The sequence below is a fragment of the Gorilla gorilla genome, chromosome 11, assembly GCF_029281585.2.
Source record: "Gorilla gorilla gorilla isolate KB3781 chromosome 11, NHGRI_mGorGor1-v2.1_pri, whole genome shotgun sequence".
NCBI classification, from domain to species: Eukaryota; Metazoa; Chordata; class Mammalia; order Primates; family Hominidae; genus Gorilla; species Gorilla gorilla.
In genome coordinates, this window is record NC_073235.2 from 123578952 (window position 1) to 123601638 (window position 22687).

Genomic DNA, 22687 nt, shown 5'->3' on the forward strand with positions numbered 1-22687 from the left:
TTCCTTGCTTTCAATCATACCCAAATCTCTCCTACATGAAAACATTTTGAAATGAATTATATGGCCCACTGAATCTACCAGAATTGAAGAAGAAAAGTCTCATCTTGTCAAAGAATAGCTTTTATAAGATCCATGAGGGTAGGGCAGTGTCTGATTCATTGGTGTTCCCATTTTCTAAAGGCTGCCCAGCCACAGTAGATGCTCAACAGGTATGTGTCAAATAAACGAACGGAAACAGTAAATGGGTGAATAAATAGTAATGCATACAGACTAGCTTAACTTTTACCTTAACTCCCTCACAATTTACTGGCTGTTTTATTTCCCCACATCAGATTCTTCAAAAGCACCCTGATCTGCTGGACATCAAGTTATTATTTCCATAGCTGGTTCCAAGTCATCATTTTTCTATCTTTGCTATGTATTTAACATTTAACACTGTGAGCTCCCCATTACCAGCACTACCCCGAAGCACGCACACACACGCACACACACACACACACACACACACTCATTAATAGAGTTTTGTAGCTTTCATGAGAAACCAGCATAATTTTCATCCCACTTCTTGCTCTATGCATCTCGGACTCCCTCACTGTTTTTGACTTTTCTGAGAGACACTTCTCCCTTGGTTCCAACTCCCCCACGTGCTAAACTTGAACTTGTCTCAGCTCACTTCTTGATGATCTAATGGCTTCTCTTTCCTTAGAGGGAGGAAAAGAGTGGGGAGGAAAGGATAAAGAGAAGAATGGAGGCTGGGCACAGAGGCTCATGCCTGTAATCCCAGCACTTTGGGAGGCTGAGGCAGGCGGATCACAAGGTCAGGAGATAGAGACCATCCTGGCTAACACAGTGAAACCCCGTCTCTACTAAAAAAAAATAAAAAAGATTAGCCGGGCATGGTGGCGGGCACCTGTAGTCCCAGCTACTCGGGAGGCTGAGGCACGAGAATGGCGTGAACCCAGGAGGCGGAGCTTGCAGGGAGCCAAGAATGCGCCACTGCACTCCAGCCTGAGCAACAGAGCGAGACTCCGTCTCAAAAAAAAAAAAAAAAAAAAAAAGAAGAATGGAAAGGTTTAAGTAGGATTTGTAGCTGGAGAAACTCTTTCTAAACAAGCCTAATACTTTTGCTTCTCCTGTTAACCTCCTTCCTCTGTTTCTCAAATTGTGCCCTCAGTACAGCCTATGTCAGAATTGATACAAATATTGATGTCAGGCTCTACCTTAGTCTATTACTCCTTCTAAAATAGAATTCCAAGGATGGGACCTCCAAAATCTACATTAAAAACAAAACAAAAATCAGTTTTTTCTAGTTTGCAGAGAGGTTTGGGGACCACTGAACCATATAACACTGCATAGAGGTAAATAAATAATGAGAAAATAGATATGAAAAATTATCCATTCAAAGGCTATGGCACCTGGATCATTCATCGTAACCTACAAAATCTACTGCAGCCTCTTCCTCTCCCAATTTTGCAAGAGTCCTGTACTGAACTCAGCTGTCTCCAGCATGCTGAAGACTATTTATTACTTCACCTTCACTATGCACAGGTACCTCATACTATAGGAGATGACTCTAGCAAATAATTTTCTGTGAAGTTGGTAAATCATTATGGCTTTTCAGAGGAGTTTTCTCAAATAAGCAGAGATCCCACCAAATTATATGATTTGCTGAGACTCTACTACTTCTATTTCATTACAAGTCCTACAAATTTCTACTTCTATTTTCATCTTCACCTTTTTTAATCTTTACTACCTGTACTAAATTTTTACATTTCAAACAAATCAATTTCAATAACTCTACTTTTTGAAATCAAAATATTCCATTTATGGTGTTACGCATATTAGCAACAAATGTAAAATTACTCCTAAAATTTTAAGTGCAGGGATAACTGCAAATACTTGGCATAAAACATGATTTAGTTATATATAATAATGGGACTAGTTTATAGCCACACACAAAATAAGTGACATTTCTTTGTAACTACATGTGTATAGTAGAAAGAGAGAGAAGGGAAAGAGAAAGACTGATTAAAAACCAATGGGCTGGCTGGGCACAGTGGCTCACACCTGCAATCCCAGCACTTTGGGAGGCCGAGGCGGATGGATCACCTGAGGTTGGGAGTTCAAGACCAGCCTGGTCAATATGGTGAAACCCCATCTCCACTAAAAAAAAAAATACAAAAATTAGCAGAGCATGGTGGCTCATGTCTGTAATCCCAGCTAGTCGGGAGGCTGAGACAGGAGAATCGCTTGAACCCCAGAGGAGAGGCAGAGGTTGCAGTGAGCCAAGATTGCGCCACTGCACTCCAGCCTAGGTGACAGAGTGAGACTCCGTCTCAAAAAAATAATTTAAAAAAATTGACTATTTAATATTTGTTTTATTGATACACATATTCATTTCACTCTGTCTACATTCCTATATCTTCCCATTTTTTTTTTTTTTTTTAACTCTGTGACAGCCCTAAAGAACAACTGGTTCCTGTCCTGTCCCACTTCCTGGCCATGTTCCTCTTGGTATTTAGCAGTGACTGTTCTCCTAGGGGCCATACTGTGGCATATCCCCTATGCAGGAGCAGAGAAAATCCTGCCACCAAATGCGAGTAAAGAAATGCCTTCAGAACTACAACCTGGTCAAGACCCTACAGCTCTTTTATCAGGCCCTGAAATTAGATTGAGAAACATACAGAGTTTTACAAATAATAATGATACCAATAGCTCCTGGTACTTTTAGTTCCTCAATTTTCTTTTTTGTTTTTTCTCCTTTCAAGCCACTGTTGTTCAAGAAGGACCTCACTGATACCTGACATGACACATCAGAAAATAAGTGTGAAGTCTGGCTATGCTATAACCCTGAGAGTTCACATTTGTGGTTCAATCATGGCTACATGTGAGCTGTTTACACTCTAGTTATCTCTTGAAATTTGGCAGTCATTACTTATCTATGTACAATTTGACTTCTCTCTTCCCGCCGGGGAAAAACTATGCCTCGTTACCATCTTTATATCTTTTATCCATCTTCTTTTTAAAATTAGTTTGTTGATGTTTCTCTTTCTAATTATAACATTTGGGAAATACAGAAAATTCTACTGGACATGAAAACTCATGATATAACAACACTCACAATATCATTATCCAAAGGTATCCACTGTTAGCATTTTTCGTACTTCCACTCAACCCTTTTCCTTTCCTGCCTTTTTAGAGGTAAAAATCATACCATGCATTTTTAATTTTTTTCTTCACTTTTCTCAGTATTTTATTATAAGCATTTCCCATTTAATACAAAACTTCATAAATATTATTGGTTTCATGATTCCCTACTAAAGGACAATCATATAATTTATTTGAACAGTTCCCTAATTGGGGATATTCAGACTATTTCCAAGGGTATGAATAGCATACATTTGAGAAATGAACATGAAAGAGCATTTTATTTATGCGTCTAACCAATTTGTTTCCCTAGAAGTACAGAGGCAGACTCAATGAATCAGAGTGAGTATTTTTGTGGCTCTCAATACATATAACTTCTGCCTGTTTTCAAACCTGATTTTAAGTTTTACCTAGTTCCAGATAGTTGTGACTACATGTAGTTAATGTTCATCTATGAGAATTGCTGACTAAATATAAGAGAAGGTAATTGAAGGGAAATGTAATGAGAAGGGGGTAATTTTCTTGGAATTTCCATTTTGAAGAGTTATTTTATCCTTGATTAAGTTATACGTCAATTTTAGTGTGACTTTTCTGACTAGAGAGAACATGCCAGACCTTTTAGCTTTCCTTTAGAAGTGGTCTTCAGGATTTTTCTTGTTTGCTTTTTCTTCCGATTCTTAAGTGAATTTAGGCTCTCTCTTCATTTTTCTGATGCAAATATCCATGTGGTCTGGACAAAGGAGATGCATTCTTCTTTTGTCCTTCCCTACTATTGGGTTCACTTTAATCTGTAACACAAAGCAAGTTATCCCTCTATTTTCTAAACATTTTTGTGATCTCAGTTTTATTCTGTCCAGTTTCTTGTTTAGCTGCCTAAATTCTCCCAGCTCATTCACTCACAGCCACTTCTGGATGATACTTGTTGCTTCAGGTTAATTACTCCTGTATTAGTCCATTTTCATGCTGTTGATAAACACATACCCGAGACTGGGCAATTTACAAAAGAAAGAGGTTTAATGGACTCACAGCTCCACCTGGCTGGAGAGGCCTCACAATCATGGTGGAAGGTGAAAGGTATATCTCACATGGCGGCAGACAAGAGAAGAGAGTTTGTGCAGGGAAACTCCCCTTTATAAAACCATCAGATCTTGTGAGAATTATTCACTGTCAACAGAATAGCATGGGAAAGACCTGTCCCCGTGATTCAATGACCTCGCCCCAGATCCCTCCCACAACACTTGGGAATTATGGGAACTACAATTCAACATAAGATTTGGGTGGGGATACAGCCAAACCATATCAGCCTTATCCAAACTGTGGCCAGAGAGCTATGTACTCCGAAGGGTTTCCAATGCCACCATTCCACAGTCTTACAGTAAAATGTCATCAAACATTCCTGTTAAATGTTGTTCACTTTGTTCTCACTCTGACATAATTCTCTTTCGTTTCTCTCTCCAGGAAAGAGAACTGAATCCTTCCACTGAGTCCTATTTTGTAAGCAGATCATTCCTTCTCTACGCAGAGCTGTCGAAGTCACAGAAAGCACTAACATTCCAATGGTGATTTTCCTTAAGAAACAGCATTTTAAACAGTGACTGGGGAGATGAGTAGCTATGGCTTCTCTCTAACTGTGGTTTTGTGTGTCTTTGTGTATGAGCAGCAGAGGGCAGTGAAATGGGCGGAGGGATAAAAATAGCCAGTCCTTTTATGTTTGGATTGAAAAAAATATCTTGCTAATGCAGTTCTACATTTAACAATTTTTCTTAGGTAAGTTAGACATTTAATAGCAAAAGTCACTGATGTTCTATGGAAGGACTTCACCAGTCTTCTCTATAAATGACAAACTGCTGGAATGTAAAACATTTGGTTTTTTACAAATGCCTTTACTCGGGTTGGAAGTCGTGATCTATGTTTCAGGTCAAAGGCAAGAACATGCTTTCCCCTATCTGTTTCCTGTCTCCAAACGATCAATCATTTATTTCCCCAGGGAATTGTAGTTCTTGGGCATGTGGCCTGTTTTCCATTGGCTTCTATTATCTTTTGCTAATTAGATTACAACCTAGTATTTACCTAACTATGTGGCTTTGAGACATTCCCCCTCCCGCCGCAGTGTTTTTCTGTTCGCTTTACGAATGCTGCACCTCATGAGTTCTCTTGGCCTGCTTTGTTAAACCAGGCAAAATGAGGAGCTCTACATTCACATTTGAGGGGAAAGGAGTAAAAAAAAAAAAAAAAGAAAATTAATTAATCTTACTCTATGTTCAGATCTAATTCACCTTTGAGGATACGCCCTCAGGAAATTTTAGAGTTGTTGCTATCTCTAGACTACTTTAGATTTTATTTTATAACTCTCACCTTGAATTTACATTTTGCTTATACTAGGTAAAAATTTATTATCTGACACCAAATAGTATTGCGTCCCACTGTGATGATTAATTTTATGTGTCAATTTGGTTAGGTTATGATGACCAGTTGTTTGGTCAAACACCAGTCTAGATATTGCTGTGAAGGTATTTTTTAGATGTGATTAACATTTAAATTAGTAGAATTTGAAAAGCAGGTTATCCTATATAATATGGGTGGGCTTTAGTAAGTCAGACAAAGGCCTTAAAAGACAAGGACCCACAAAGAGAAAGGAAGTTTTGCCTCCAGACTGCACGGTAGAATTTCTAGCTTTTACCATCAAGACTGCGACATCAATTCTTACCAGAATTTCTAGCCTGCCCTGTAGATTTTCAACTTGTGAGTCCCCACAAACGCATGAACCAATTACTTGAAACTTCTCTCTCTCTCTCCCCCTGTGGGTGTGTGTAGGGTGTGTGTGTGGTATGTGTGTGTGTGTGTGTGTTTGCATATATATGTATCCTCTGGGTTCTGTTTCTCTGGAGAACCCTGACTAATACACACACTTTGCCCCATTCACCCTCAGTCTTTTCTGATTTTTTTTCCCCAAATATTCTATTTATGAAGAAACTTTCTTCTAAAACTCTGTATTAATCCAAGCACCCATATCCTTCAGTTTCTATTAATATTCTGAGCTTGTAAGGATAGATACATTGATTTCTAGTTAATTAAAAGGTCTTAGGGCCTTAGGTGCATATGTATCACAAGGGAATATAAGGTAGTCTAGCTGGAAAGGCAAGAAACCTTTCTCTACAGCACAGAAGAGACATTTATCATAATGGAATTATTGGCTGTAAAATGTCTAACGAACATTTTCAATTTGGATGGAATCTGGTTTGCCATAAACCTTATATATTAGAGATAACATTTTAAAGGTTGGCTACAGAGGTTCTCTGTAGGGATAGGGGAGCTGTATGGAGCATATATCAAATCTCCTGTGAAGCTTTTGAGAACTTTCTCCTCCATTTTGAGAAGAGCATCTCTGTCCAGGGCATCTCTGCCCATGCTGCTTGCATAAGCTTCCCAGGACACACTCACAGCCCTCCCCCTCTAGCCCCTCCTCCTCACTGTCTTCCATCATCATTTCACTATCACTGGACTCTTGGGAAGAACAGAACAGGCAGAGAAGAGGAGGCTTTCTGACACAGAGTTAGAGAAAATTTTCACCTGAAGGCACAAACTTTATTTTAGAACTTCCAAAATATTCTAGATCCCCCCCCCCCCCAACAAAGATTGGTGTCAGCTGATTGGTTGCAAATTTCTTTCTGGGAGTCCTGGCAGGACTGCCTATTGCTACCTTACCTCCTAATCTTTCAAACTCTTTCTATCACAGTGTAAAAATAAGAGATGGGAAGAACTGAGGACCAGACAAATGGAACACACATTAAAGAGCTCAATAATTTTGTCAACCTAAAATAACCCAAAAGGTCAGAATCTAGTTTAAAGAGAGTTTATTCAAGTGCAAATGTTGAGGACTGCATCCCAGCCCAGCATACACTTCCAAGTTGCCTTGGGGAATGCCCTGGAGACCAAAAGAGAGGCTCAAGTTTTTAAGGAAAAAAAAAGAATGAATCAGGAGAAGGGCAATTATGAAAGTTGTTCATTGGGAATTCTCATTGGTTTACAGAAATCACATTGGTTAATGATTGGTTATACATTGTTGAACTACAGGGAGTATAGGGTTTTATAGATACTTGGAATCAGTTAGTCTAGAGCCTGCATAGCAAGTGGTTTCAAGACTTAATTATTTAGCTCAAGGGAGAGTGAGATGTGACTGTTGGTACATTTTAAATGACTTTCTGAGCCTGATAATTTCAAAGGGCTTGCATTCCTCTGATGAATTTTTTTTTTCTTTCTCAATTCTTTGGGGTATTTTTGTGGTGGGGGCACAGGGGAACAGCATCTCACTCTGTTGCCCATGCTGGAGTGCAATGGTGCAATCATAGTTCACTGCAGCCTCAACCTGGTCTCCAGCAATCCTCCCACCTCAACTTCCCAAGTAACTTGGAAAGCCCACAGACACGTGCCATCAAGCGTGGCTTTTTTTTTTTTTTAACAATTTTTTTTTTTTTTTTTTGTAGAGAAGGGGTCTCCCTGTGTTGCCCAGGCTGGTCTCAAACTTCTGGGCTCAAGAGCTCCTCCTGCCTCGGCCACCCAAAATGCTTGGACTACAGGCATGAGGCATGGTGCCCAGCCAATTCTTTGGTTCTTATTGAGCATTTCTTTTAAGTGGTACATTGGTAGAATGTGTACTGGGTAAATGTAAGACATAATCTTCAATATATGGCTAGCTGAACATTTCTCATGGTTGAAAACTTTAAGTGACATTAGAAAATGAAAATGTGGTACATTTCCTACCTTCACCAAGGTTCCAATTCAGTTGAGAAGAGAAGGCAGATAGCCCCAAAACATAATGATAGGACTGAAGAAATTCCCAAGAAAGAGCTTTCAGTGTTAAAACTAGAAGAGCCTCAGGTAACCAAGGATGAGTTTGTCACCGTTGAGTATCAAGCAAGGGTGAAGGCCAAGAGTGGTGGAAAATAGAGAGAAGCCATATAGATGAAGCAGAATCGTGAGGGAAGTCATTCTGGATTAGGTGGAACTCTAGGGATTTAAGATTAGGGAGGAAATGCTGAGGCAAGAGGAAGGAGGCATTCCAAGAAGAAAGCTCTGGAGGAACAAGGAAATGAGGCTAGATTAAGCCTAATGCCTCCGAAAGACAGCAGGGAGATAAGAAAGGCTAGTTGGATCAAACCCATGCATTTAAATTTTATTCTGTTAACAATAAGAACCAATGGATTTTGAGCAGGGTCCTGTCATGATATAAAGAATATTTTCATTTTAGGTCATAAAAAAGTTGGATAGGAGATAGAGCAGGCTAGAGTCTGAGAGATCAGATATTTTCCTAATTAACGTTTGAGGAAATTAAAAAATATAAATTCATTTGATTGCATTAGAAATACAAAAGTCAGAACACATATGAGAAGCATGTCAAGGAAAAGCTGGCAGAAAACTATAACTGATTTGGAAAAGGAGTGGATAAAGAACATGGAATCAATGATGCCGTCAGACCTTCTGGAGTCAGAATCACCATGATCCTGGCATCCTGCGAACTCATTCCCTACCAGGAAAAGCTGATGCCTTTGGTTCTTAGGATGACATCATCCCTGAGGCATGTAAAGGGATTTAGCCTCCTATTGCTAATGCCTTAGATCATCTGCTAGCTGGTCTTGGGTACATGTTTGTTTTGGGTCTGTGTCATGGGTCCACAAACTAAATATATAAATATATATTTATATATTATTATATATTATATGTAATATATTATTATATTATATATTTATAAATCTATTTCAACTTAATTTCTATTTTGAGCTCACTTGAGCCAGGGTAGCAACATTTTCTACACAGTTTTTTGAGCCACAATAGTTTTACTAAAATCATACCTAAATTTTGAGTGTTTAAGGTGTGGCCAGAAGCATGGGGGAAAGGCAGCCACAATCTGGGCTTCAAGTCATCTTTCCAGGTGGCCTCTGAGATATCAGTCATGTTCTGGGGACCCACAAAGGTGGCTGCTGAAATAACCCTCATTCTCTCCCAACTAACTGTTGCATAGCCGTTTTCTCCTCCAGCGATATCTCTGCCTTGCTTGTGGGCTTGTGTCTGCAGCATGCCTGGCTTGGTGGGTCATAGAAATCTCTGCCAGTTGGCTAGGGTTCCAACCACCCCAATCCACTGTGCAGCTGCCCCTTTTCTGGGGTTTGTTTGCCTCCCTTAAAAAGGAGGCAGCCAAGCCCCATTAGCTGGGGCTCACTGATACTAATCCTGGGCCCCTCAAACTGATGAAAAATCGGTCCTCTGCTCGTTTTTCTTTTTCTCTTTCCTTCCTTTCTCTTCCTTCCTTCCTTTCTTTCCCTCTCTCTTTCTTTCTCTCTCTTTTTCTTTCTTTCTTCCTTTCCTTTCCTTTCCTTCCTTCTTTCTTTCTTTTTTTTTTTTTTTTTCAGAGTCTTATTCTATTGCCTAGGCTGGAGTGCACTGTTGCAATCATGGCTCACTGCAGCCTCAACCTCTGGGTCTCAAGCTATCTTATCTCAGCCTCCCAAGTAGCTGGGACTACAGGCATACAGCACCAAGCCCAGCTAATTTTTTATTTTTCTGTCGAGATGGGGTCATCCTATGTTGCCTAGGCTGGTCTTGAACTCCTGGGCCCAAGTGATCCTCCTGCCTGTGCCTCCCAAAATGTTAGGATTACAGATGTGAGCCACCATGCCCAGCCAGCCCCCAGTTCTTGACTTTGCCATGGATGGACTGATACTTTTATAAATAAAAAAGTAATAAATAAAAGTAAAATATAAAAAGGACAAGCCTATTTTTTATATCTGGGTCATTAGACATAAAATTACCATGTCCAATTTTGATAAACATTTCTAAATGCTTCCTCCTAATATCTGTACTCATTTTATTGAGGGCTAGTCGTACACATGGGTCCTCTTCCATGATCCACACCTTAACTGGCATAAATCTACCTCTTCCTTTTTGGCCCAGAGGGACCTTTTCTGATTGGGGATAGAGTTGAAAAGAAATCACATAAATTATCAAGAGAAAAATAATATCTCAAGATTCTTTTGCCACATATTTAGCATTAAAGTTAAGGTTCTCTGAGCACTGCATTCTACCCCAAACCACACACACACAGAGTATCTTAAAATTATAAACTGGGAAACTTACTGAAACTCTGGGAAACGTCATCTGTAAAATGGGACTGAACATCACATCTATGAAAGTTCATAAGTACAGAGGATTTCATAAGAAAATGTCCATAAAGTGTCTGCCTTTCATAGGTGATTGGGAATTGAGGCTGTAGCTGTTACCATAAAGATACAGGCTCAAGGAAAAATGAAGTTAGGGGTGAAGGGCTCTGAAATCCATTTCAGGAAATAGGCTTTCAAAGCAAGAAAGATGAGAAGTACTTGGTATGTCTTTGGGTCTTTATCACGGAGCTCTAAGTTCTTGCTGAGTGTAATCTAATTAATCTTGCTCATACTTATGGAGGTGTCATGTGCTAAGCATAGTGTGAGCTATTAGACCATTTACCACCAGGAGCCTCCCCACTCTGTGACTCAGATACCTATCTGCTAGACTTCTTTACCACTTGAGAGTTTAACAAGTCCCTTGTATTTATGGTTTTTAAAGCACTTTTGGATGCTGGAGGATTAAGCGCACTATAAGAATATCTAGCTTGCAATAATAATATCATAGCTTATTCTTGCAATGTTAAATACTCCAACATACAGGATTTTCAATATAATCTAGGCAAGCAAATCTTTAAGCTATCTTTCTTGTTAACTAAAAACGACACAAATTTAAATTAATAACCGATATAGCAATAAAACTGCTAAAAGATAGGATTCATTGTGCATTAAGCTCTAGATTCTTTATTTAGGTTAGGAGTGATTATGTGATAATAGGATAAATGCTTTGCTAAAAAAACTAAAATACTCTGTATATCACAGAGACATATTACATTTGTAGGGCATTAATTTACCTCATTATGCAATAAAATTTTTCTTTTTAAGTGAAATCTCAAGAAGAAATCAATTTGCTGAATGGAACTCAAGATACGTTAACCTTGGATAAGAATCAGCATTTGGCATATGTTCCATGTCATCCAAATAGCTTCCTCTTGACCTTTAAAAAGAGGAAATGATTCTAGAGAAATCCTAACACATCTTGGCAAAAATTCAGGCATACTATTCTACTCACTCAAGATGTTTTCCTTGAAAGAATCATGGCTTATCCCTAACACCTAAGGGCAATGAATAGTTTGAACAGAGTTGTGCTGCTCTGAGTCAAAATAGTTTAACACTATATCAAGAAAATATATTAGAGTAAATATTTATAATTTAGTAATGACTCTACAAAGTTACTGATTTAAAAATCGAGCAAAATTTCATTTACATATTGTTTGACTACTAAGAAGACTACCTCTGGTTCCATTGTAGTAGCCTGTTTAGATGGCCATGGAAGTAACTTCAGTACAATCTACTTAGTTGTCCAAGTCAAAAGCCAAGAGTTAGCTCTTCCTTCTGTTTCTTTCCTTCATCCTCTCCACATCCAATCCATCACTCCATCCTGCTGGTTTATCTGCCCAATTATATCTCAAACCTATACATTTCTGTCTATCTTTATCAAAATCTCAGTCTCAGCCCTCATCATCTTTTTCCTGCCTGGAGGGTGCAATTGCTTCCTAAATGGGCTCCCAGCTTTCTATCTTACCCTGTTATGGTCTATTCTTTATATAGCCTAGAAGGATATTTTAAAAATGTACATCAGATCATATTGCTCCACTGATAAAGCTTCAGGTGACATTCTACTACATTAGGATAAAATCGATGTCATTCTCTGGGTCAGGTCTACTTCTGCTTTTTATTTCATACCACTCTCCTCCCTTTTCACCATGATCTATCCAGATGGGCCTGTTGCTTTTACTTTAGATATTCAAAAGTTGTTTTCAGTTTATTTCCCACTGTTATTCACTTGGATGGAATACATTTCCCCCAAACTTTTGCAAGTATGGCTCGTTCTTATTAGGCAGGTCTTACCTCCAATATTTTCTTCTCAGAAAGGTCTCTGACCATCCTATATGTTGTGATCATTTTCAGTTACTTTCTATTCTATTATTTTCTTTGTATGACTTAACACAAAGAAATACCTTACAGCCCGGTTGATTGGTTTGTGGTTTATTTCCCTGGACCAGAGGCTTCATGAGAATCATGACTGGATCTGCCTTATCACTCCGAATCTCTAGACCAGCACTGTGCCTGGAACTCAGGAGACCCTCAATAAATATTTATTGAATGTGCTCCTTGACTAAAGCATGTAGATTCTGATAGGCAAAGTGCTGGCTGATGAAAGGGCTTCCTGGCCTGTCCAAAACAGAAATACAAAAGGACAAGTATTCAGCCTATTTGCATCATCTTAATAAGCTGTCATCAAAGACTTCTTTTAAACAAGCAAATTCATTTAGAAATGATTGGTTTGTTAAACCCTTTGAACTACCTCTGGAGGCTTATGATTGACTGATGACATTTCACGCACCTTTAGAGCGGTGTTCTTAATGTTACTGCATTCTCTTGTGGACTATTTCAGCAATATGTTACTATTTGCCATTTTTATTTTCACCCCATGAAGTACATAAATCAAAAAGAATGTTGCTATCATGGATGATCGACATTTTGTCAATTTTTGCTGCCAGGATTAAAAATAATGTTTGGACTGTTCTCCCAAGAGATATTTAATTCTCTTGATAAATTAATGGCTGGCCTCTGACAGAATAAATGAAACTCTTCTTAATCTATGCAATTAAGGAAATTGGCTCATATATATGCTTGCTTCAGGATGCTAACAACATAGGCAGTACATGGCCAGAAACATAGATTACAATCAGGAAGGCAACCTGGAATACTGGCAGCCAAATTCACTCCATTTGCCTTAAAATGTTTAAATACAGCTGATGTAAAATGGAAACTTCATATAGAGAAGGTGGTAGGAAAAACGTGTCACCCTAAGAAAGATGACATGAAGAAAATGAAAAAGCAAAACACAAAAATGCATTTCACTTTAAGATCTTCAAGTGGATTAAGTAGACTAGAACATATTTTGGTTATACACATTTCATTTTTTAATTAGAAATCCCTTTGAGATACTGTTTCATCTAGGCCTCCATCAGCATTTTCTCCTGTCCCTTTCTTTATTTTTCTATGACTTCATCTGGGACATTCCTCCAAAGGTCAATCGCCTCGCCAGAATGATCCACACAATTTTTAAATGTCAGGGATCAATGACGGTGGCGGGGGTGCGGCAGAGGCGGGAGGAGGTAGGGCAAGTGTATAGATGCACCTGGGACTTGTCTCAACAGGGGTGTGGGAGGAATGGAAAGGCAGGCTCAAAGAGGTGGGGAGAAGAGCAAAAGGCAGAATCTAGAATTGGTAACTTCTGGGGCCAGAGGAAGCCGCAGCCTGACATAGAGCCATGTGGAGCACACCCTTTATGCCTCCTTTGCAAGGGAGGCTGGCGAGATGCCGGTCTCACTAATGAGAAAGACAGTGACAGAGTACAAGGCAGGGGATGGAGCAGACACAGAAGGACGGAACAGACATGGGGATTTTCTAGCAAGGCACATTTGGATTGTGCTTACCTTGGGGTACACTCTGGGCCTTCATGCAATTAGGGTGATGAAAATTAGGAAGCAACCTAAAAGTTTTATCTAATTGCCACTCCTGTCTTATCCCCTATTCTTTGTAATACATAGAATTTGTTTGGTTGTTCTCCAGAATCTCTATTCTCAAGAATCCTGTAAGTATCTTTGTGCTATCAATGTTCCATCTGATGCATTCGTCCTTCTACTTCAGTTCCTGCTGCCCTTCTGGCTTCTCCTTCCAGACTACTCTCCATTCATACTGTTGTTGGATGAATGACTGATACAGTAGCATTACCTCTTTTAGGAGTCTGTGTGTTAACTACCATTAGATCCTTAAGTTAAAAAGATGAGGGAAAGTGAAAATGTAATGGAACATAAGTAATACAGTCTACTTACTGTTGTTTACAAACACAGTGGTCATTTTGAAAAGATTCATATTTATCCAGCATGAACCTAAAGCCTACTAAAAAAAAAGGCATGCAAGAAATGTCCATTTATTTTATTTAAATGAAACTGAATAATATGAAGCCTCCATCCTTGTCGAAAGATGAGACAATCAATCTTAGACATTGCTACTCTTGTTCCCATTCTCTGACCTGACTCCTGATCAAGTCAGACCAAATACCTGGAAAGTTATGTGATGCCCAGAAAGCAGGGTCGTGGCTGTGAGCTGCAGGTGTCTTCCCTGTCCAGAGCTGGCTGCAGGCACATCTGCTGCTTCTTAGCCACGCATGCGGCTGGGAAACTTTGCTGAGTCCCAACCATGCTCCTACTCCTCCTTGGGACACAGCAAGGAGGCAATGCAGGGAGAGACCCATGAGTGCAGAGTCAGACTTCCCATTTGAGACATGATGGTCATGGAGACCCCACCAGGGGGTATCTTTTCAGCAAAGGCTGAAGAAAGTGAGGGGAAATCAGATAGAGTGGTAGACTAACAGCCTACAAGCATGGCCGGGCACGGTGGATCATGCCTGTAATCCTACCACTTTGGGAGGCCAAGGCAGGAGGATCACGAGGTCAGGAGTTCGAGACCAGCCTGGCCAACATAGTGAAACCCTATCTCTACTAAAAATACAAAAAAAAAAAAAAAAAAAATAGCAGGGTGTGGTGGCAGGAGCCTGTAATTCCTGCTACTTGAGAAGCTGAGGCAAGAAGAATCACTGGTACCCAGGAGACGGAGGTTGGAGTGAGCTGAGATTGTGCCACTGCACTCCAGCCCAGGTGACTGTGAAACTCTGTCTCCAAAAACAAAATTGAAAAATAAATAAATAAATAAAGCACTACAAGCCATAGGCTTCTCAACCTAAAGGGAGATTCCTCCTCCCAGGGGCCATTTTCAACTGTGTAGGTGTGTGTTTGGTTGTCACAATAACTGGTAAGGGGTGAGGGATAAAGGAGGCACTCTTGTTGGTAAATAGGTGACAGAAGCAAGGAACCTCAAAATCCTGGGATGCACAGGACATCCACAGACAATGAAGAGCTCAAGAAGAGTCCAACAAAAAAATATCAGTAACATCCTTGTTGAGAAATGGGAAGCAGAAAGAGCAAGTGAAAAGCCATGAGGCTGGAGTACTCCCACACAGCCCCATGTGCACTTTTTGTTAACCTAAAGCAGGGCTGCTGTGGTCTCCACCCCCTCATACCTTCTCCAACCGCACTGCAGCTCAGCAGCTCAGCAGCTCAGACGCAACTTGTGCTGTGTATCTGCCCCTTGGTGAAGTGTGCATTTTATCCCAGCACTTGGAGTACCACAGGGCTCAGGAACTCCATGATGAGAGCACACATGCTTGTCCTTCAGACTTGTGGGTGAATTTGCTGGTGGTGACTGATTTACATAAAGTAGGAAAATCACTGGGATTTCCTACAGTGGGAGACCAAAGGTCCTGTGTACTTTGCTCACATGCAAAAAATGCTCTTTATCTGGAGAGTTATTTTGTAAATAAAATAAAATATAAAATAAAATAAAATAGGGGAAGTTCAATACTCCACAAGAATTTCATCCACTTTGCTGGGAACGCTAGAGGAAAATAGCTAACACTTTTCATAGATAACTTAGACTCTAATTGATCAATTTATGGACTATATTTGTGAAGAAATGAAGCATTTTGCATTTTCCATTTCCATATATATATATACAAACACATATATTCATATACTTTTTTTGACAGGCTCTTGCTCTGTTTCCCAGGCTGGAGTGCAGTGACATGATCTCAGCTCACTGTAACCTCCGCCTCCTGGGTTCAAGTGATTCTCCTGCCTCACCCTCTCGAGTAGCTGGGATTACAGGCACGTGCCTCCACGTCCGGCTAGTTTTTGTATTCTTTATTAGAGAAGGGGTTTCACCATATTGGCCAGTAGGCCGGAACTCCTGGCCTTAAGTGAACCACCCACCTCGGCCTCCCAAAGTGCTGGGATTACAGGCATGAGATACCACGCCCGGCCCATAATTTCTTTGACAATGAAATTGTCTGGCATAGTTGTTCTACAGTTCAGATCCTCTCTATAATTTTTTTCCTTTCTCATTTTAGTATAAGCCTCTAAAATAGTAGCATAAAAATATTAGGCTATACTTTGATAAATTTAACTTTTTTAAACATAAATTTCCTCGTGGCTTTAAAAATCCATTTAATAGAATCCTCCTGTGTGTTTGAGCTACTCTTTCTCCATACAATGAAATCACACATGCTTATTAATAATTCCGTTGTTTTACCACCTTTGAAGAAAAACATTAAGCATTACCTTTTTATTCCACATTTTATTTTATTTTATTGAATAGGATCCCAGAAGAGGCATCAAAAAAAATTTGCCTCCAACTACGGTTCAGAGTACATTGCCTCACAAGGCCCACTAGCTAGCAAGCCATGCTATAACCTAACTCTAGCAACAGAGTCCAGTAAATAGAGCTGCCTTGGTTGACTGGATCATTGCTCCCTTATCAAGACTGCTTTGTTGTAAATAAGGGAGCAAGGTCAGAATGAAGGCATGAGTTGAAGCAGGACTCTCATACCTTATCTCTGACCATTTTCTCACTCAAAGATATTTTCTGTCCTTTGGTAATTCTTTATTAACTCTTGCAGAACTGGTTGAACAGAAATACACTTCACCAAATTTCTTTTCTAGCCCTGAAGGACATAACAATACATCTTCTCTAGCAGGGAAGAAGGGCCAGACCTGCCTTTGCTCTTTGCATATTTAACCTAAGCTGAATTTATAATCAATTCCTAGGATGGAATATTTAATGCTCACTGAGAGCCTAGGCAGCAACTGTTCAAGGCACTTTTCAGCAGACTCTGAGAGACACCTGTAAATGCTCCCATGAATGATTTGGGTCACTCTGAACCTGGAAATCTAAGCCATGTCCTAATATTTCCTATTCATATTGATTATAGCCACATGGACACCATCAGAGAAGCTAAATCCTTTCAAAAATTTAAACTTTCCTATAAGAGGGAAATAGAAAAATGTATGTTTTATTTATTGCATAACCCAATTCTTTTACCTGCAGGTTTTCATTTCATCCCTGGAGTAAGTTATCAATGGTTTGCAGTGGAATGAGGAAACATGTAGTATTCTTTCTGCAGCATCTGTGCATCATTCAACCTGTGGCATATTTTCAGATTTGACATGATATCCAATATTGCCAAAGAGAAACCGCTAAGATATGACACCATCATTATCCTAAACATTGAGGGAAAACAGTTTCAATTAGGTCAGAAGTTCTTCAATAACACCCCGTAATTATCTCCACTTTTGAAGTCTCATTGCAATTAACTCAAACACTTATTATGGTGTTCATTCTTGTTTCTTTCTTATACGTGTACTGTTTATTTTTATGCTTGATCTTCTGAATTGGATTAAAAATCCTTTTAGGATTTTATCGTTTCTGTTTTTCCACAACACCTGCAGTAGGAGGAAACTACTGTACATGCCCATGAAACGTGGATTAAATAAATAAATTCAAAATTAGCCATGAACCTACCCAGTATTGTTACTATTTCAAGAAGTGTGAAGGATGATCATTACTAATAATTGAAGGTAGAAGACTTGCAGGTAGAACAGCTTGCTTCGGTAATATAAACTTTGTTGAATTGCTCAGCTTTTAAATAAAATGCAACACACGCTATTTTCACGAGCAAGAAGATTTTTTTGCCCCAAAATGCTCACAACAATCCATAAACATTATCCATTATCAAAATAAATGTTCCCTAGCTAGAGTGTGGATCTCATTAGGGCAGATATCATTCTTCCTCTAGATAGAAATTAAATATATCTATAATGTTTATATGTCAGTGCTTTACATGTGGTAAGTACTCAATAAATGTTTAATTTATTTTCTAGAAATTTCTCATATTTTGGCAATAAATTAAATGAATAATTTAATTTTTTTGTGTCTTACTAGAATAAATGCAGACTTTAGGGCTCAATGTATGGCCTTTTAAAGGGATAACAAACTGGATTATCCAAGTGTGGCATGCCACCTGTGTGGGGAAAAAACAACCAATCTTGCTTCTTCCCCAATCCCAGGATCTGAGTGGTGTGGCTTATGCAAATTACCATGAGAACACCTGGAGCATCATGGAAAACTGGCAATAAGTCCATGAGTATGGCAAACCCAGGGCTAAGAGCGCTAGCCTTGCAGGGGAGATGATGCCCAAAAAGAAGACATGATGACCCTAATTACTCTGTCTGTGATCTGAGATCTGAGCTGTCTAAGTAGGCTTCATCTGACCACATCGGCAAGGACCCCAGCCTTAGGAGTCTCTGGACACCAAAGACAATTCTGTTGCAATTACAGAGATGGCCGGGGGTCCATTTGAGCTAAAATAGGGCCCTAGTCTGGGGTCTAGAGTAAGGGGTATGGGGTTTACTGTGCCATACACCGATTCTAGTAACAGCTAACACCACCCAAGGTTATTTGGCATTCAAAATAGTGCACAAGCACAGTTGAGCATGTGGCCTTAACCCCAAAGGTGAGGGTCAGTAGGTGATGCTACTGTTCAATGACATCAAGTTATTGGGATATGACTCTTAATAATATCACATGTTAGCCTGTGATTGGTTCAAGGACTGGGCTAAGCTGAGCAGGCAGTGCTTAAGTATAGGTAGTCTCAGTGCTTAAGTATAGGTAGTCTCAGTGCTTAAGTATAGGTAGTCTCAGTGCTTAAGTACAGGAAAAGCCAGCCCATTCAGTCCTAGGTCTCTAAACCTGATTATATCTCAATACCTGGTGTTTCATCTTACGTCCTTAAACAATCCTTGAATGGCCATAAGTATGTTATTTCTAAATCACCCTGCCTATGTGAAATGATTTCTCTCATTGGCTAGCTTCTCAGCTGACCCCTGAAGTTTCCTAAAGGGTCTTAGCCACTAAATACCAGTAAGTCAACCTTGTCATTGATATGGTCGTTTTCATGACGTATGTAAGAAATTGACACACAGAGATGATATGTGGCTTGTCACAGAAAAATTAGTTCCAGGGTTAGCAATAAGAGTAAGGCCTCTGATATGCTCTATCATGCAATGTTGCATTTTCTTTTTCCATTTTCAAAATGATTTTTTGCTTTACCTATTTAAAAACCTCTTATTCTAAACTAGGTTCTCTCACTATTTGTTGGTTCTTAATAAACTCTATCTGTAGCCGGCTTCAGGCTAAGTTTTCCCTGTAAAGGAGCAAAAGAAGTAATCACAATATTGGGATTTTTTAATGAGAGAATCACCAAGCCAACCTAATTAAAGAAGGTCAATTAAACATAGCACTAAACCATCTGAAGTACAAAGAGCAATTTTCTGTTTAGAAATTCAGGATACAGCAATTAACTGGTTAATTTGACGTGTAACCAGGATACAGATTCCCAAAGCACAATGCTGTTTCTTAGACTTTCAAGTACTGTAGTTACTTTACACTCATTTTAACAAGCATTCATTTGTGGGTTAAAATTTCTTTTGTAGGTTGCTTTGGAAACCACATAGTTGAGTAAGATTCAAAAATCAGTTTAATGTAGTCTGCCTCTATCCTGTTGTTATCCTACCGGACCCATCTCTTGGTTAATTCTTGATTTAGCATCCAACTGGGAAGACAGTTAAAACTAATGTCCTTTGGAAGAAAGCAGCCAAGTAAAATCATTCTCAATTAATCCAGAAAACCTTCAATTTCTTATGAAGTGGTTCTCAGAATTTAGGGTTAAAATACTACCTAGAGATGTGAAAAATATATTAATTAGCAGGCTTTCCAGAAATTCAGTTGGTAAAAGGTGAGGTCCAAGAATCTGCATTTTAGTAAGAAGACACTAGTGATTTCTATGTGCTTCACAGACTGTATTTGGAAATATTCATTCTTTATAAAATGATGCATTAAACACCCTCCAAAACCTCTCTGTGCACCTACTTGTCCCAATTACAATATTAACTTAAATTTGATAGTCTTGTGTAATAGAGAACCCAAGGATCAAAAAAGGCTGTTCTGTTCTACCTACTGCTTTGTGATTTATCTTACAGAGTTAAATAGAAGGACGACATCTTGAAACTACATCACCTTAAGTTTATTCCTCCCTACCCCGACCAAAGTCCAGAGCCTGTATATATTTGAAACCTAATCTCCTTAATCATGTGCGTCTCTTGACTTAAGGTTTTTATTTACTACTTTTCTGTGTCCCTACAGAATTGATTACTGGGTGAACCATTTCTGGCTCTCTCCAAAAGTTGATGTCTGCGTGTTATATAGAGTTAGACAGACCCGTCAGGAGTTTCAAGGATATTGTACAGGTGGCTACGTAACAGTTAGAGTTAACAGGGATGTGAGAATATGTCCCACAGGGAACAGAGGTTTCCTTTTTTCAAAAACAGAAGATTGATGTAAACAGAACATTAGCAAAGCTTCTATTCTTCAGCAGGATTTCATTTAAAAAGCGAGAGAGAGAGTGCACAAATTTTTAGGTTGAGGCCTTCTGCCTCTTGATCGTGCAACAGAGATATATGAAAAATAAACCGATTCATTTTCAGAGCCTGACAATAGTCAATATGATGAATTGAATAAATGCTACCCCAAGGAGTGCTTTTTAACCTGCTGCTCTTTTTTCATTCTAGCAAAAATGCCTGTCCTCAAAGCAGAGCCGGGGTCAACCTTCACAAACTGGCATGAACTCCAGGCCCATCTCCTGAGCAAAGGGAGTCCTGACTTAGTGCATTTGAAATGCAGGCCCATTGTGATGCCCATCTAACCCCTGAAACTGGGTCACTGATAGCTCTGCTTATACCCAAACAGCATTCAGTTCTGGGGTGTCTCAGTGCTTAATGTTAGTGGTCTGGAACTCTCTAAGGCAGAGTTTCATAACTCCAAGCAAATTGTTTTACTACTGTATCTGTACATCTCTGAAACCAGCCACAAATTCAAAGAGCCCCTGGAATCACCCTTTGTTCTGGAATCCCTGAATTCCTAGGCCTTCTGAGTAACCACTACAGAATCTTCTTGAGCCCAAAGTGGTGTCTTAGCATGACAAAGACGCCAAGATTTTCACCGCCATACGAATGTGCTCCTAACCAAAACAGACCAGTCATATCTGTTCATATGACATTTTAACTACCCATCACTCCAAATCATAGACCTATGAGGCCTCAGATGACATGAAACCCAAGAATAATCTATTGCTATTTAAATTGGTTCATACGTAGCTCAAGGATTACCTGGTAATTGTACCAGGGAGGTACCTAAGCCCATAAGATTTAAGTGAGGCACAATTTTCTGCAACATGAAATTTGCTTTTAAAAGCACGAAAGAGTGGCCGGGCACGGTGGCTCACGCCTGTAATCCCAGCATTTTGGGAGGCTGAGGCTGGCGGATCATGAGGTCAGGAGATCTAGACCATCCTGGCTAATATGGTGAAACCCCGTCTCTACTAAAAATACAAAAAAAAAAAAAAAAAAAAATTAGCCGGGCAGGGTGGCAGGCGCCTGTAGTCCCAGCTACTTGGGAAGCTGAGGCAGGAGAATCACTTGAACCCAGAAGGCGGAGGTTGCAGTGAGCCCTGAGATTGCACCACTGCACTCCAGCCTCCGCGACAGAGCAAGACTCCATCTCAAAAAAAAAAAAAAAAAAAAAAAGTACGAAAGTACGAAAGAGGCCGGGTGTGGGGGCTCACGCCTGTAATCCCAGCACTTTGGGAGGCCAAGGCGGGTGTGGATCACCTGAGGTCAGGAGTCTGAAACCAGCCTGGCCAACATGGTGAAACTCCGTCTCTACCAAAAATACAAAAAATTAGCCGGGCATGGTGTCACGTGCCTTTAATCCCAGCTACTCTGGAGGGTGAGGCAGGAGAGTTGTTTGAACCCGGGAGGCGGAGGTCGCAGTCTGCGGAGATCGCGCCACTGCACTCCAGCCTGGGGGACAAAGCAAGACTCCCTCTCAAAATAAATAAATAAATACAAATAAAAATAAAAAGTATGAAAGAAAAGTACATTTTTATATTTATATTTAAATATTATGGAGCAGGGCACACAATTTGACTGGACTTTGTAACATAAAAGTAAGATTCCAAAGAAAATTTTTGCTTGCATTCGTCTCTTAGGGACCAATATCTTAGGGATATCTTAGGGAATATGTTCATTCTCTTCTGTCGCTGAGGCATGTGTTTGAAAAAGTTGGGAACCACTATGCCAATATTCTCATTTCATAGAAAAAAGAAAGTGAAGCCATGATTTGTTTGAAGTCAACAATAAACTGGTATCAGAACTAGCTATGTTTCCTTTTCATAGCCTTCACTTGTATTATTTCTTGCTCAGTCTCCCTTGTTACATCATAAATCCCAGGAAGGTCATTTTTTATTTTTAGATTCTGCTAAGGTTTACATGCAAATAATTCCAATAAAGATAGAAGATGATATAAGACTGACATATTTTCAAAAGTCATGTATAATTAATATGTCTAATTATTTTCTTGAGTAT

General features: G+C 39.5%; 1 long non-coding RNA gene across 4 annotated transcripts in view; it reads left to right on the forward strand.

Annotated features, from left to right (window-relative positions):
* The window catches only part of LOC109025942 (uncharacterized), a 36815-nt gene extending 27259 nt beyond the window's left edge, over window positions 1-9556 (forward strand). For all 4 annotated transcript variants that reach the window (XR_008677811.2, XR_008677813.2, XR_008677810.2 and 1 more), the window contains one exon: window positions 2460-9556. This is a non-coding gene — a long non-coding RNA (uncharacterized lncRNA). The remainder of the gene's footprint in view (window positions 1-2459) is intronic.
* The last annotated feature ends 13131 nt before the right edge of the window (window positions 9557-22687 follow it).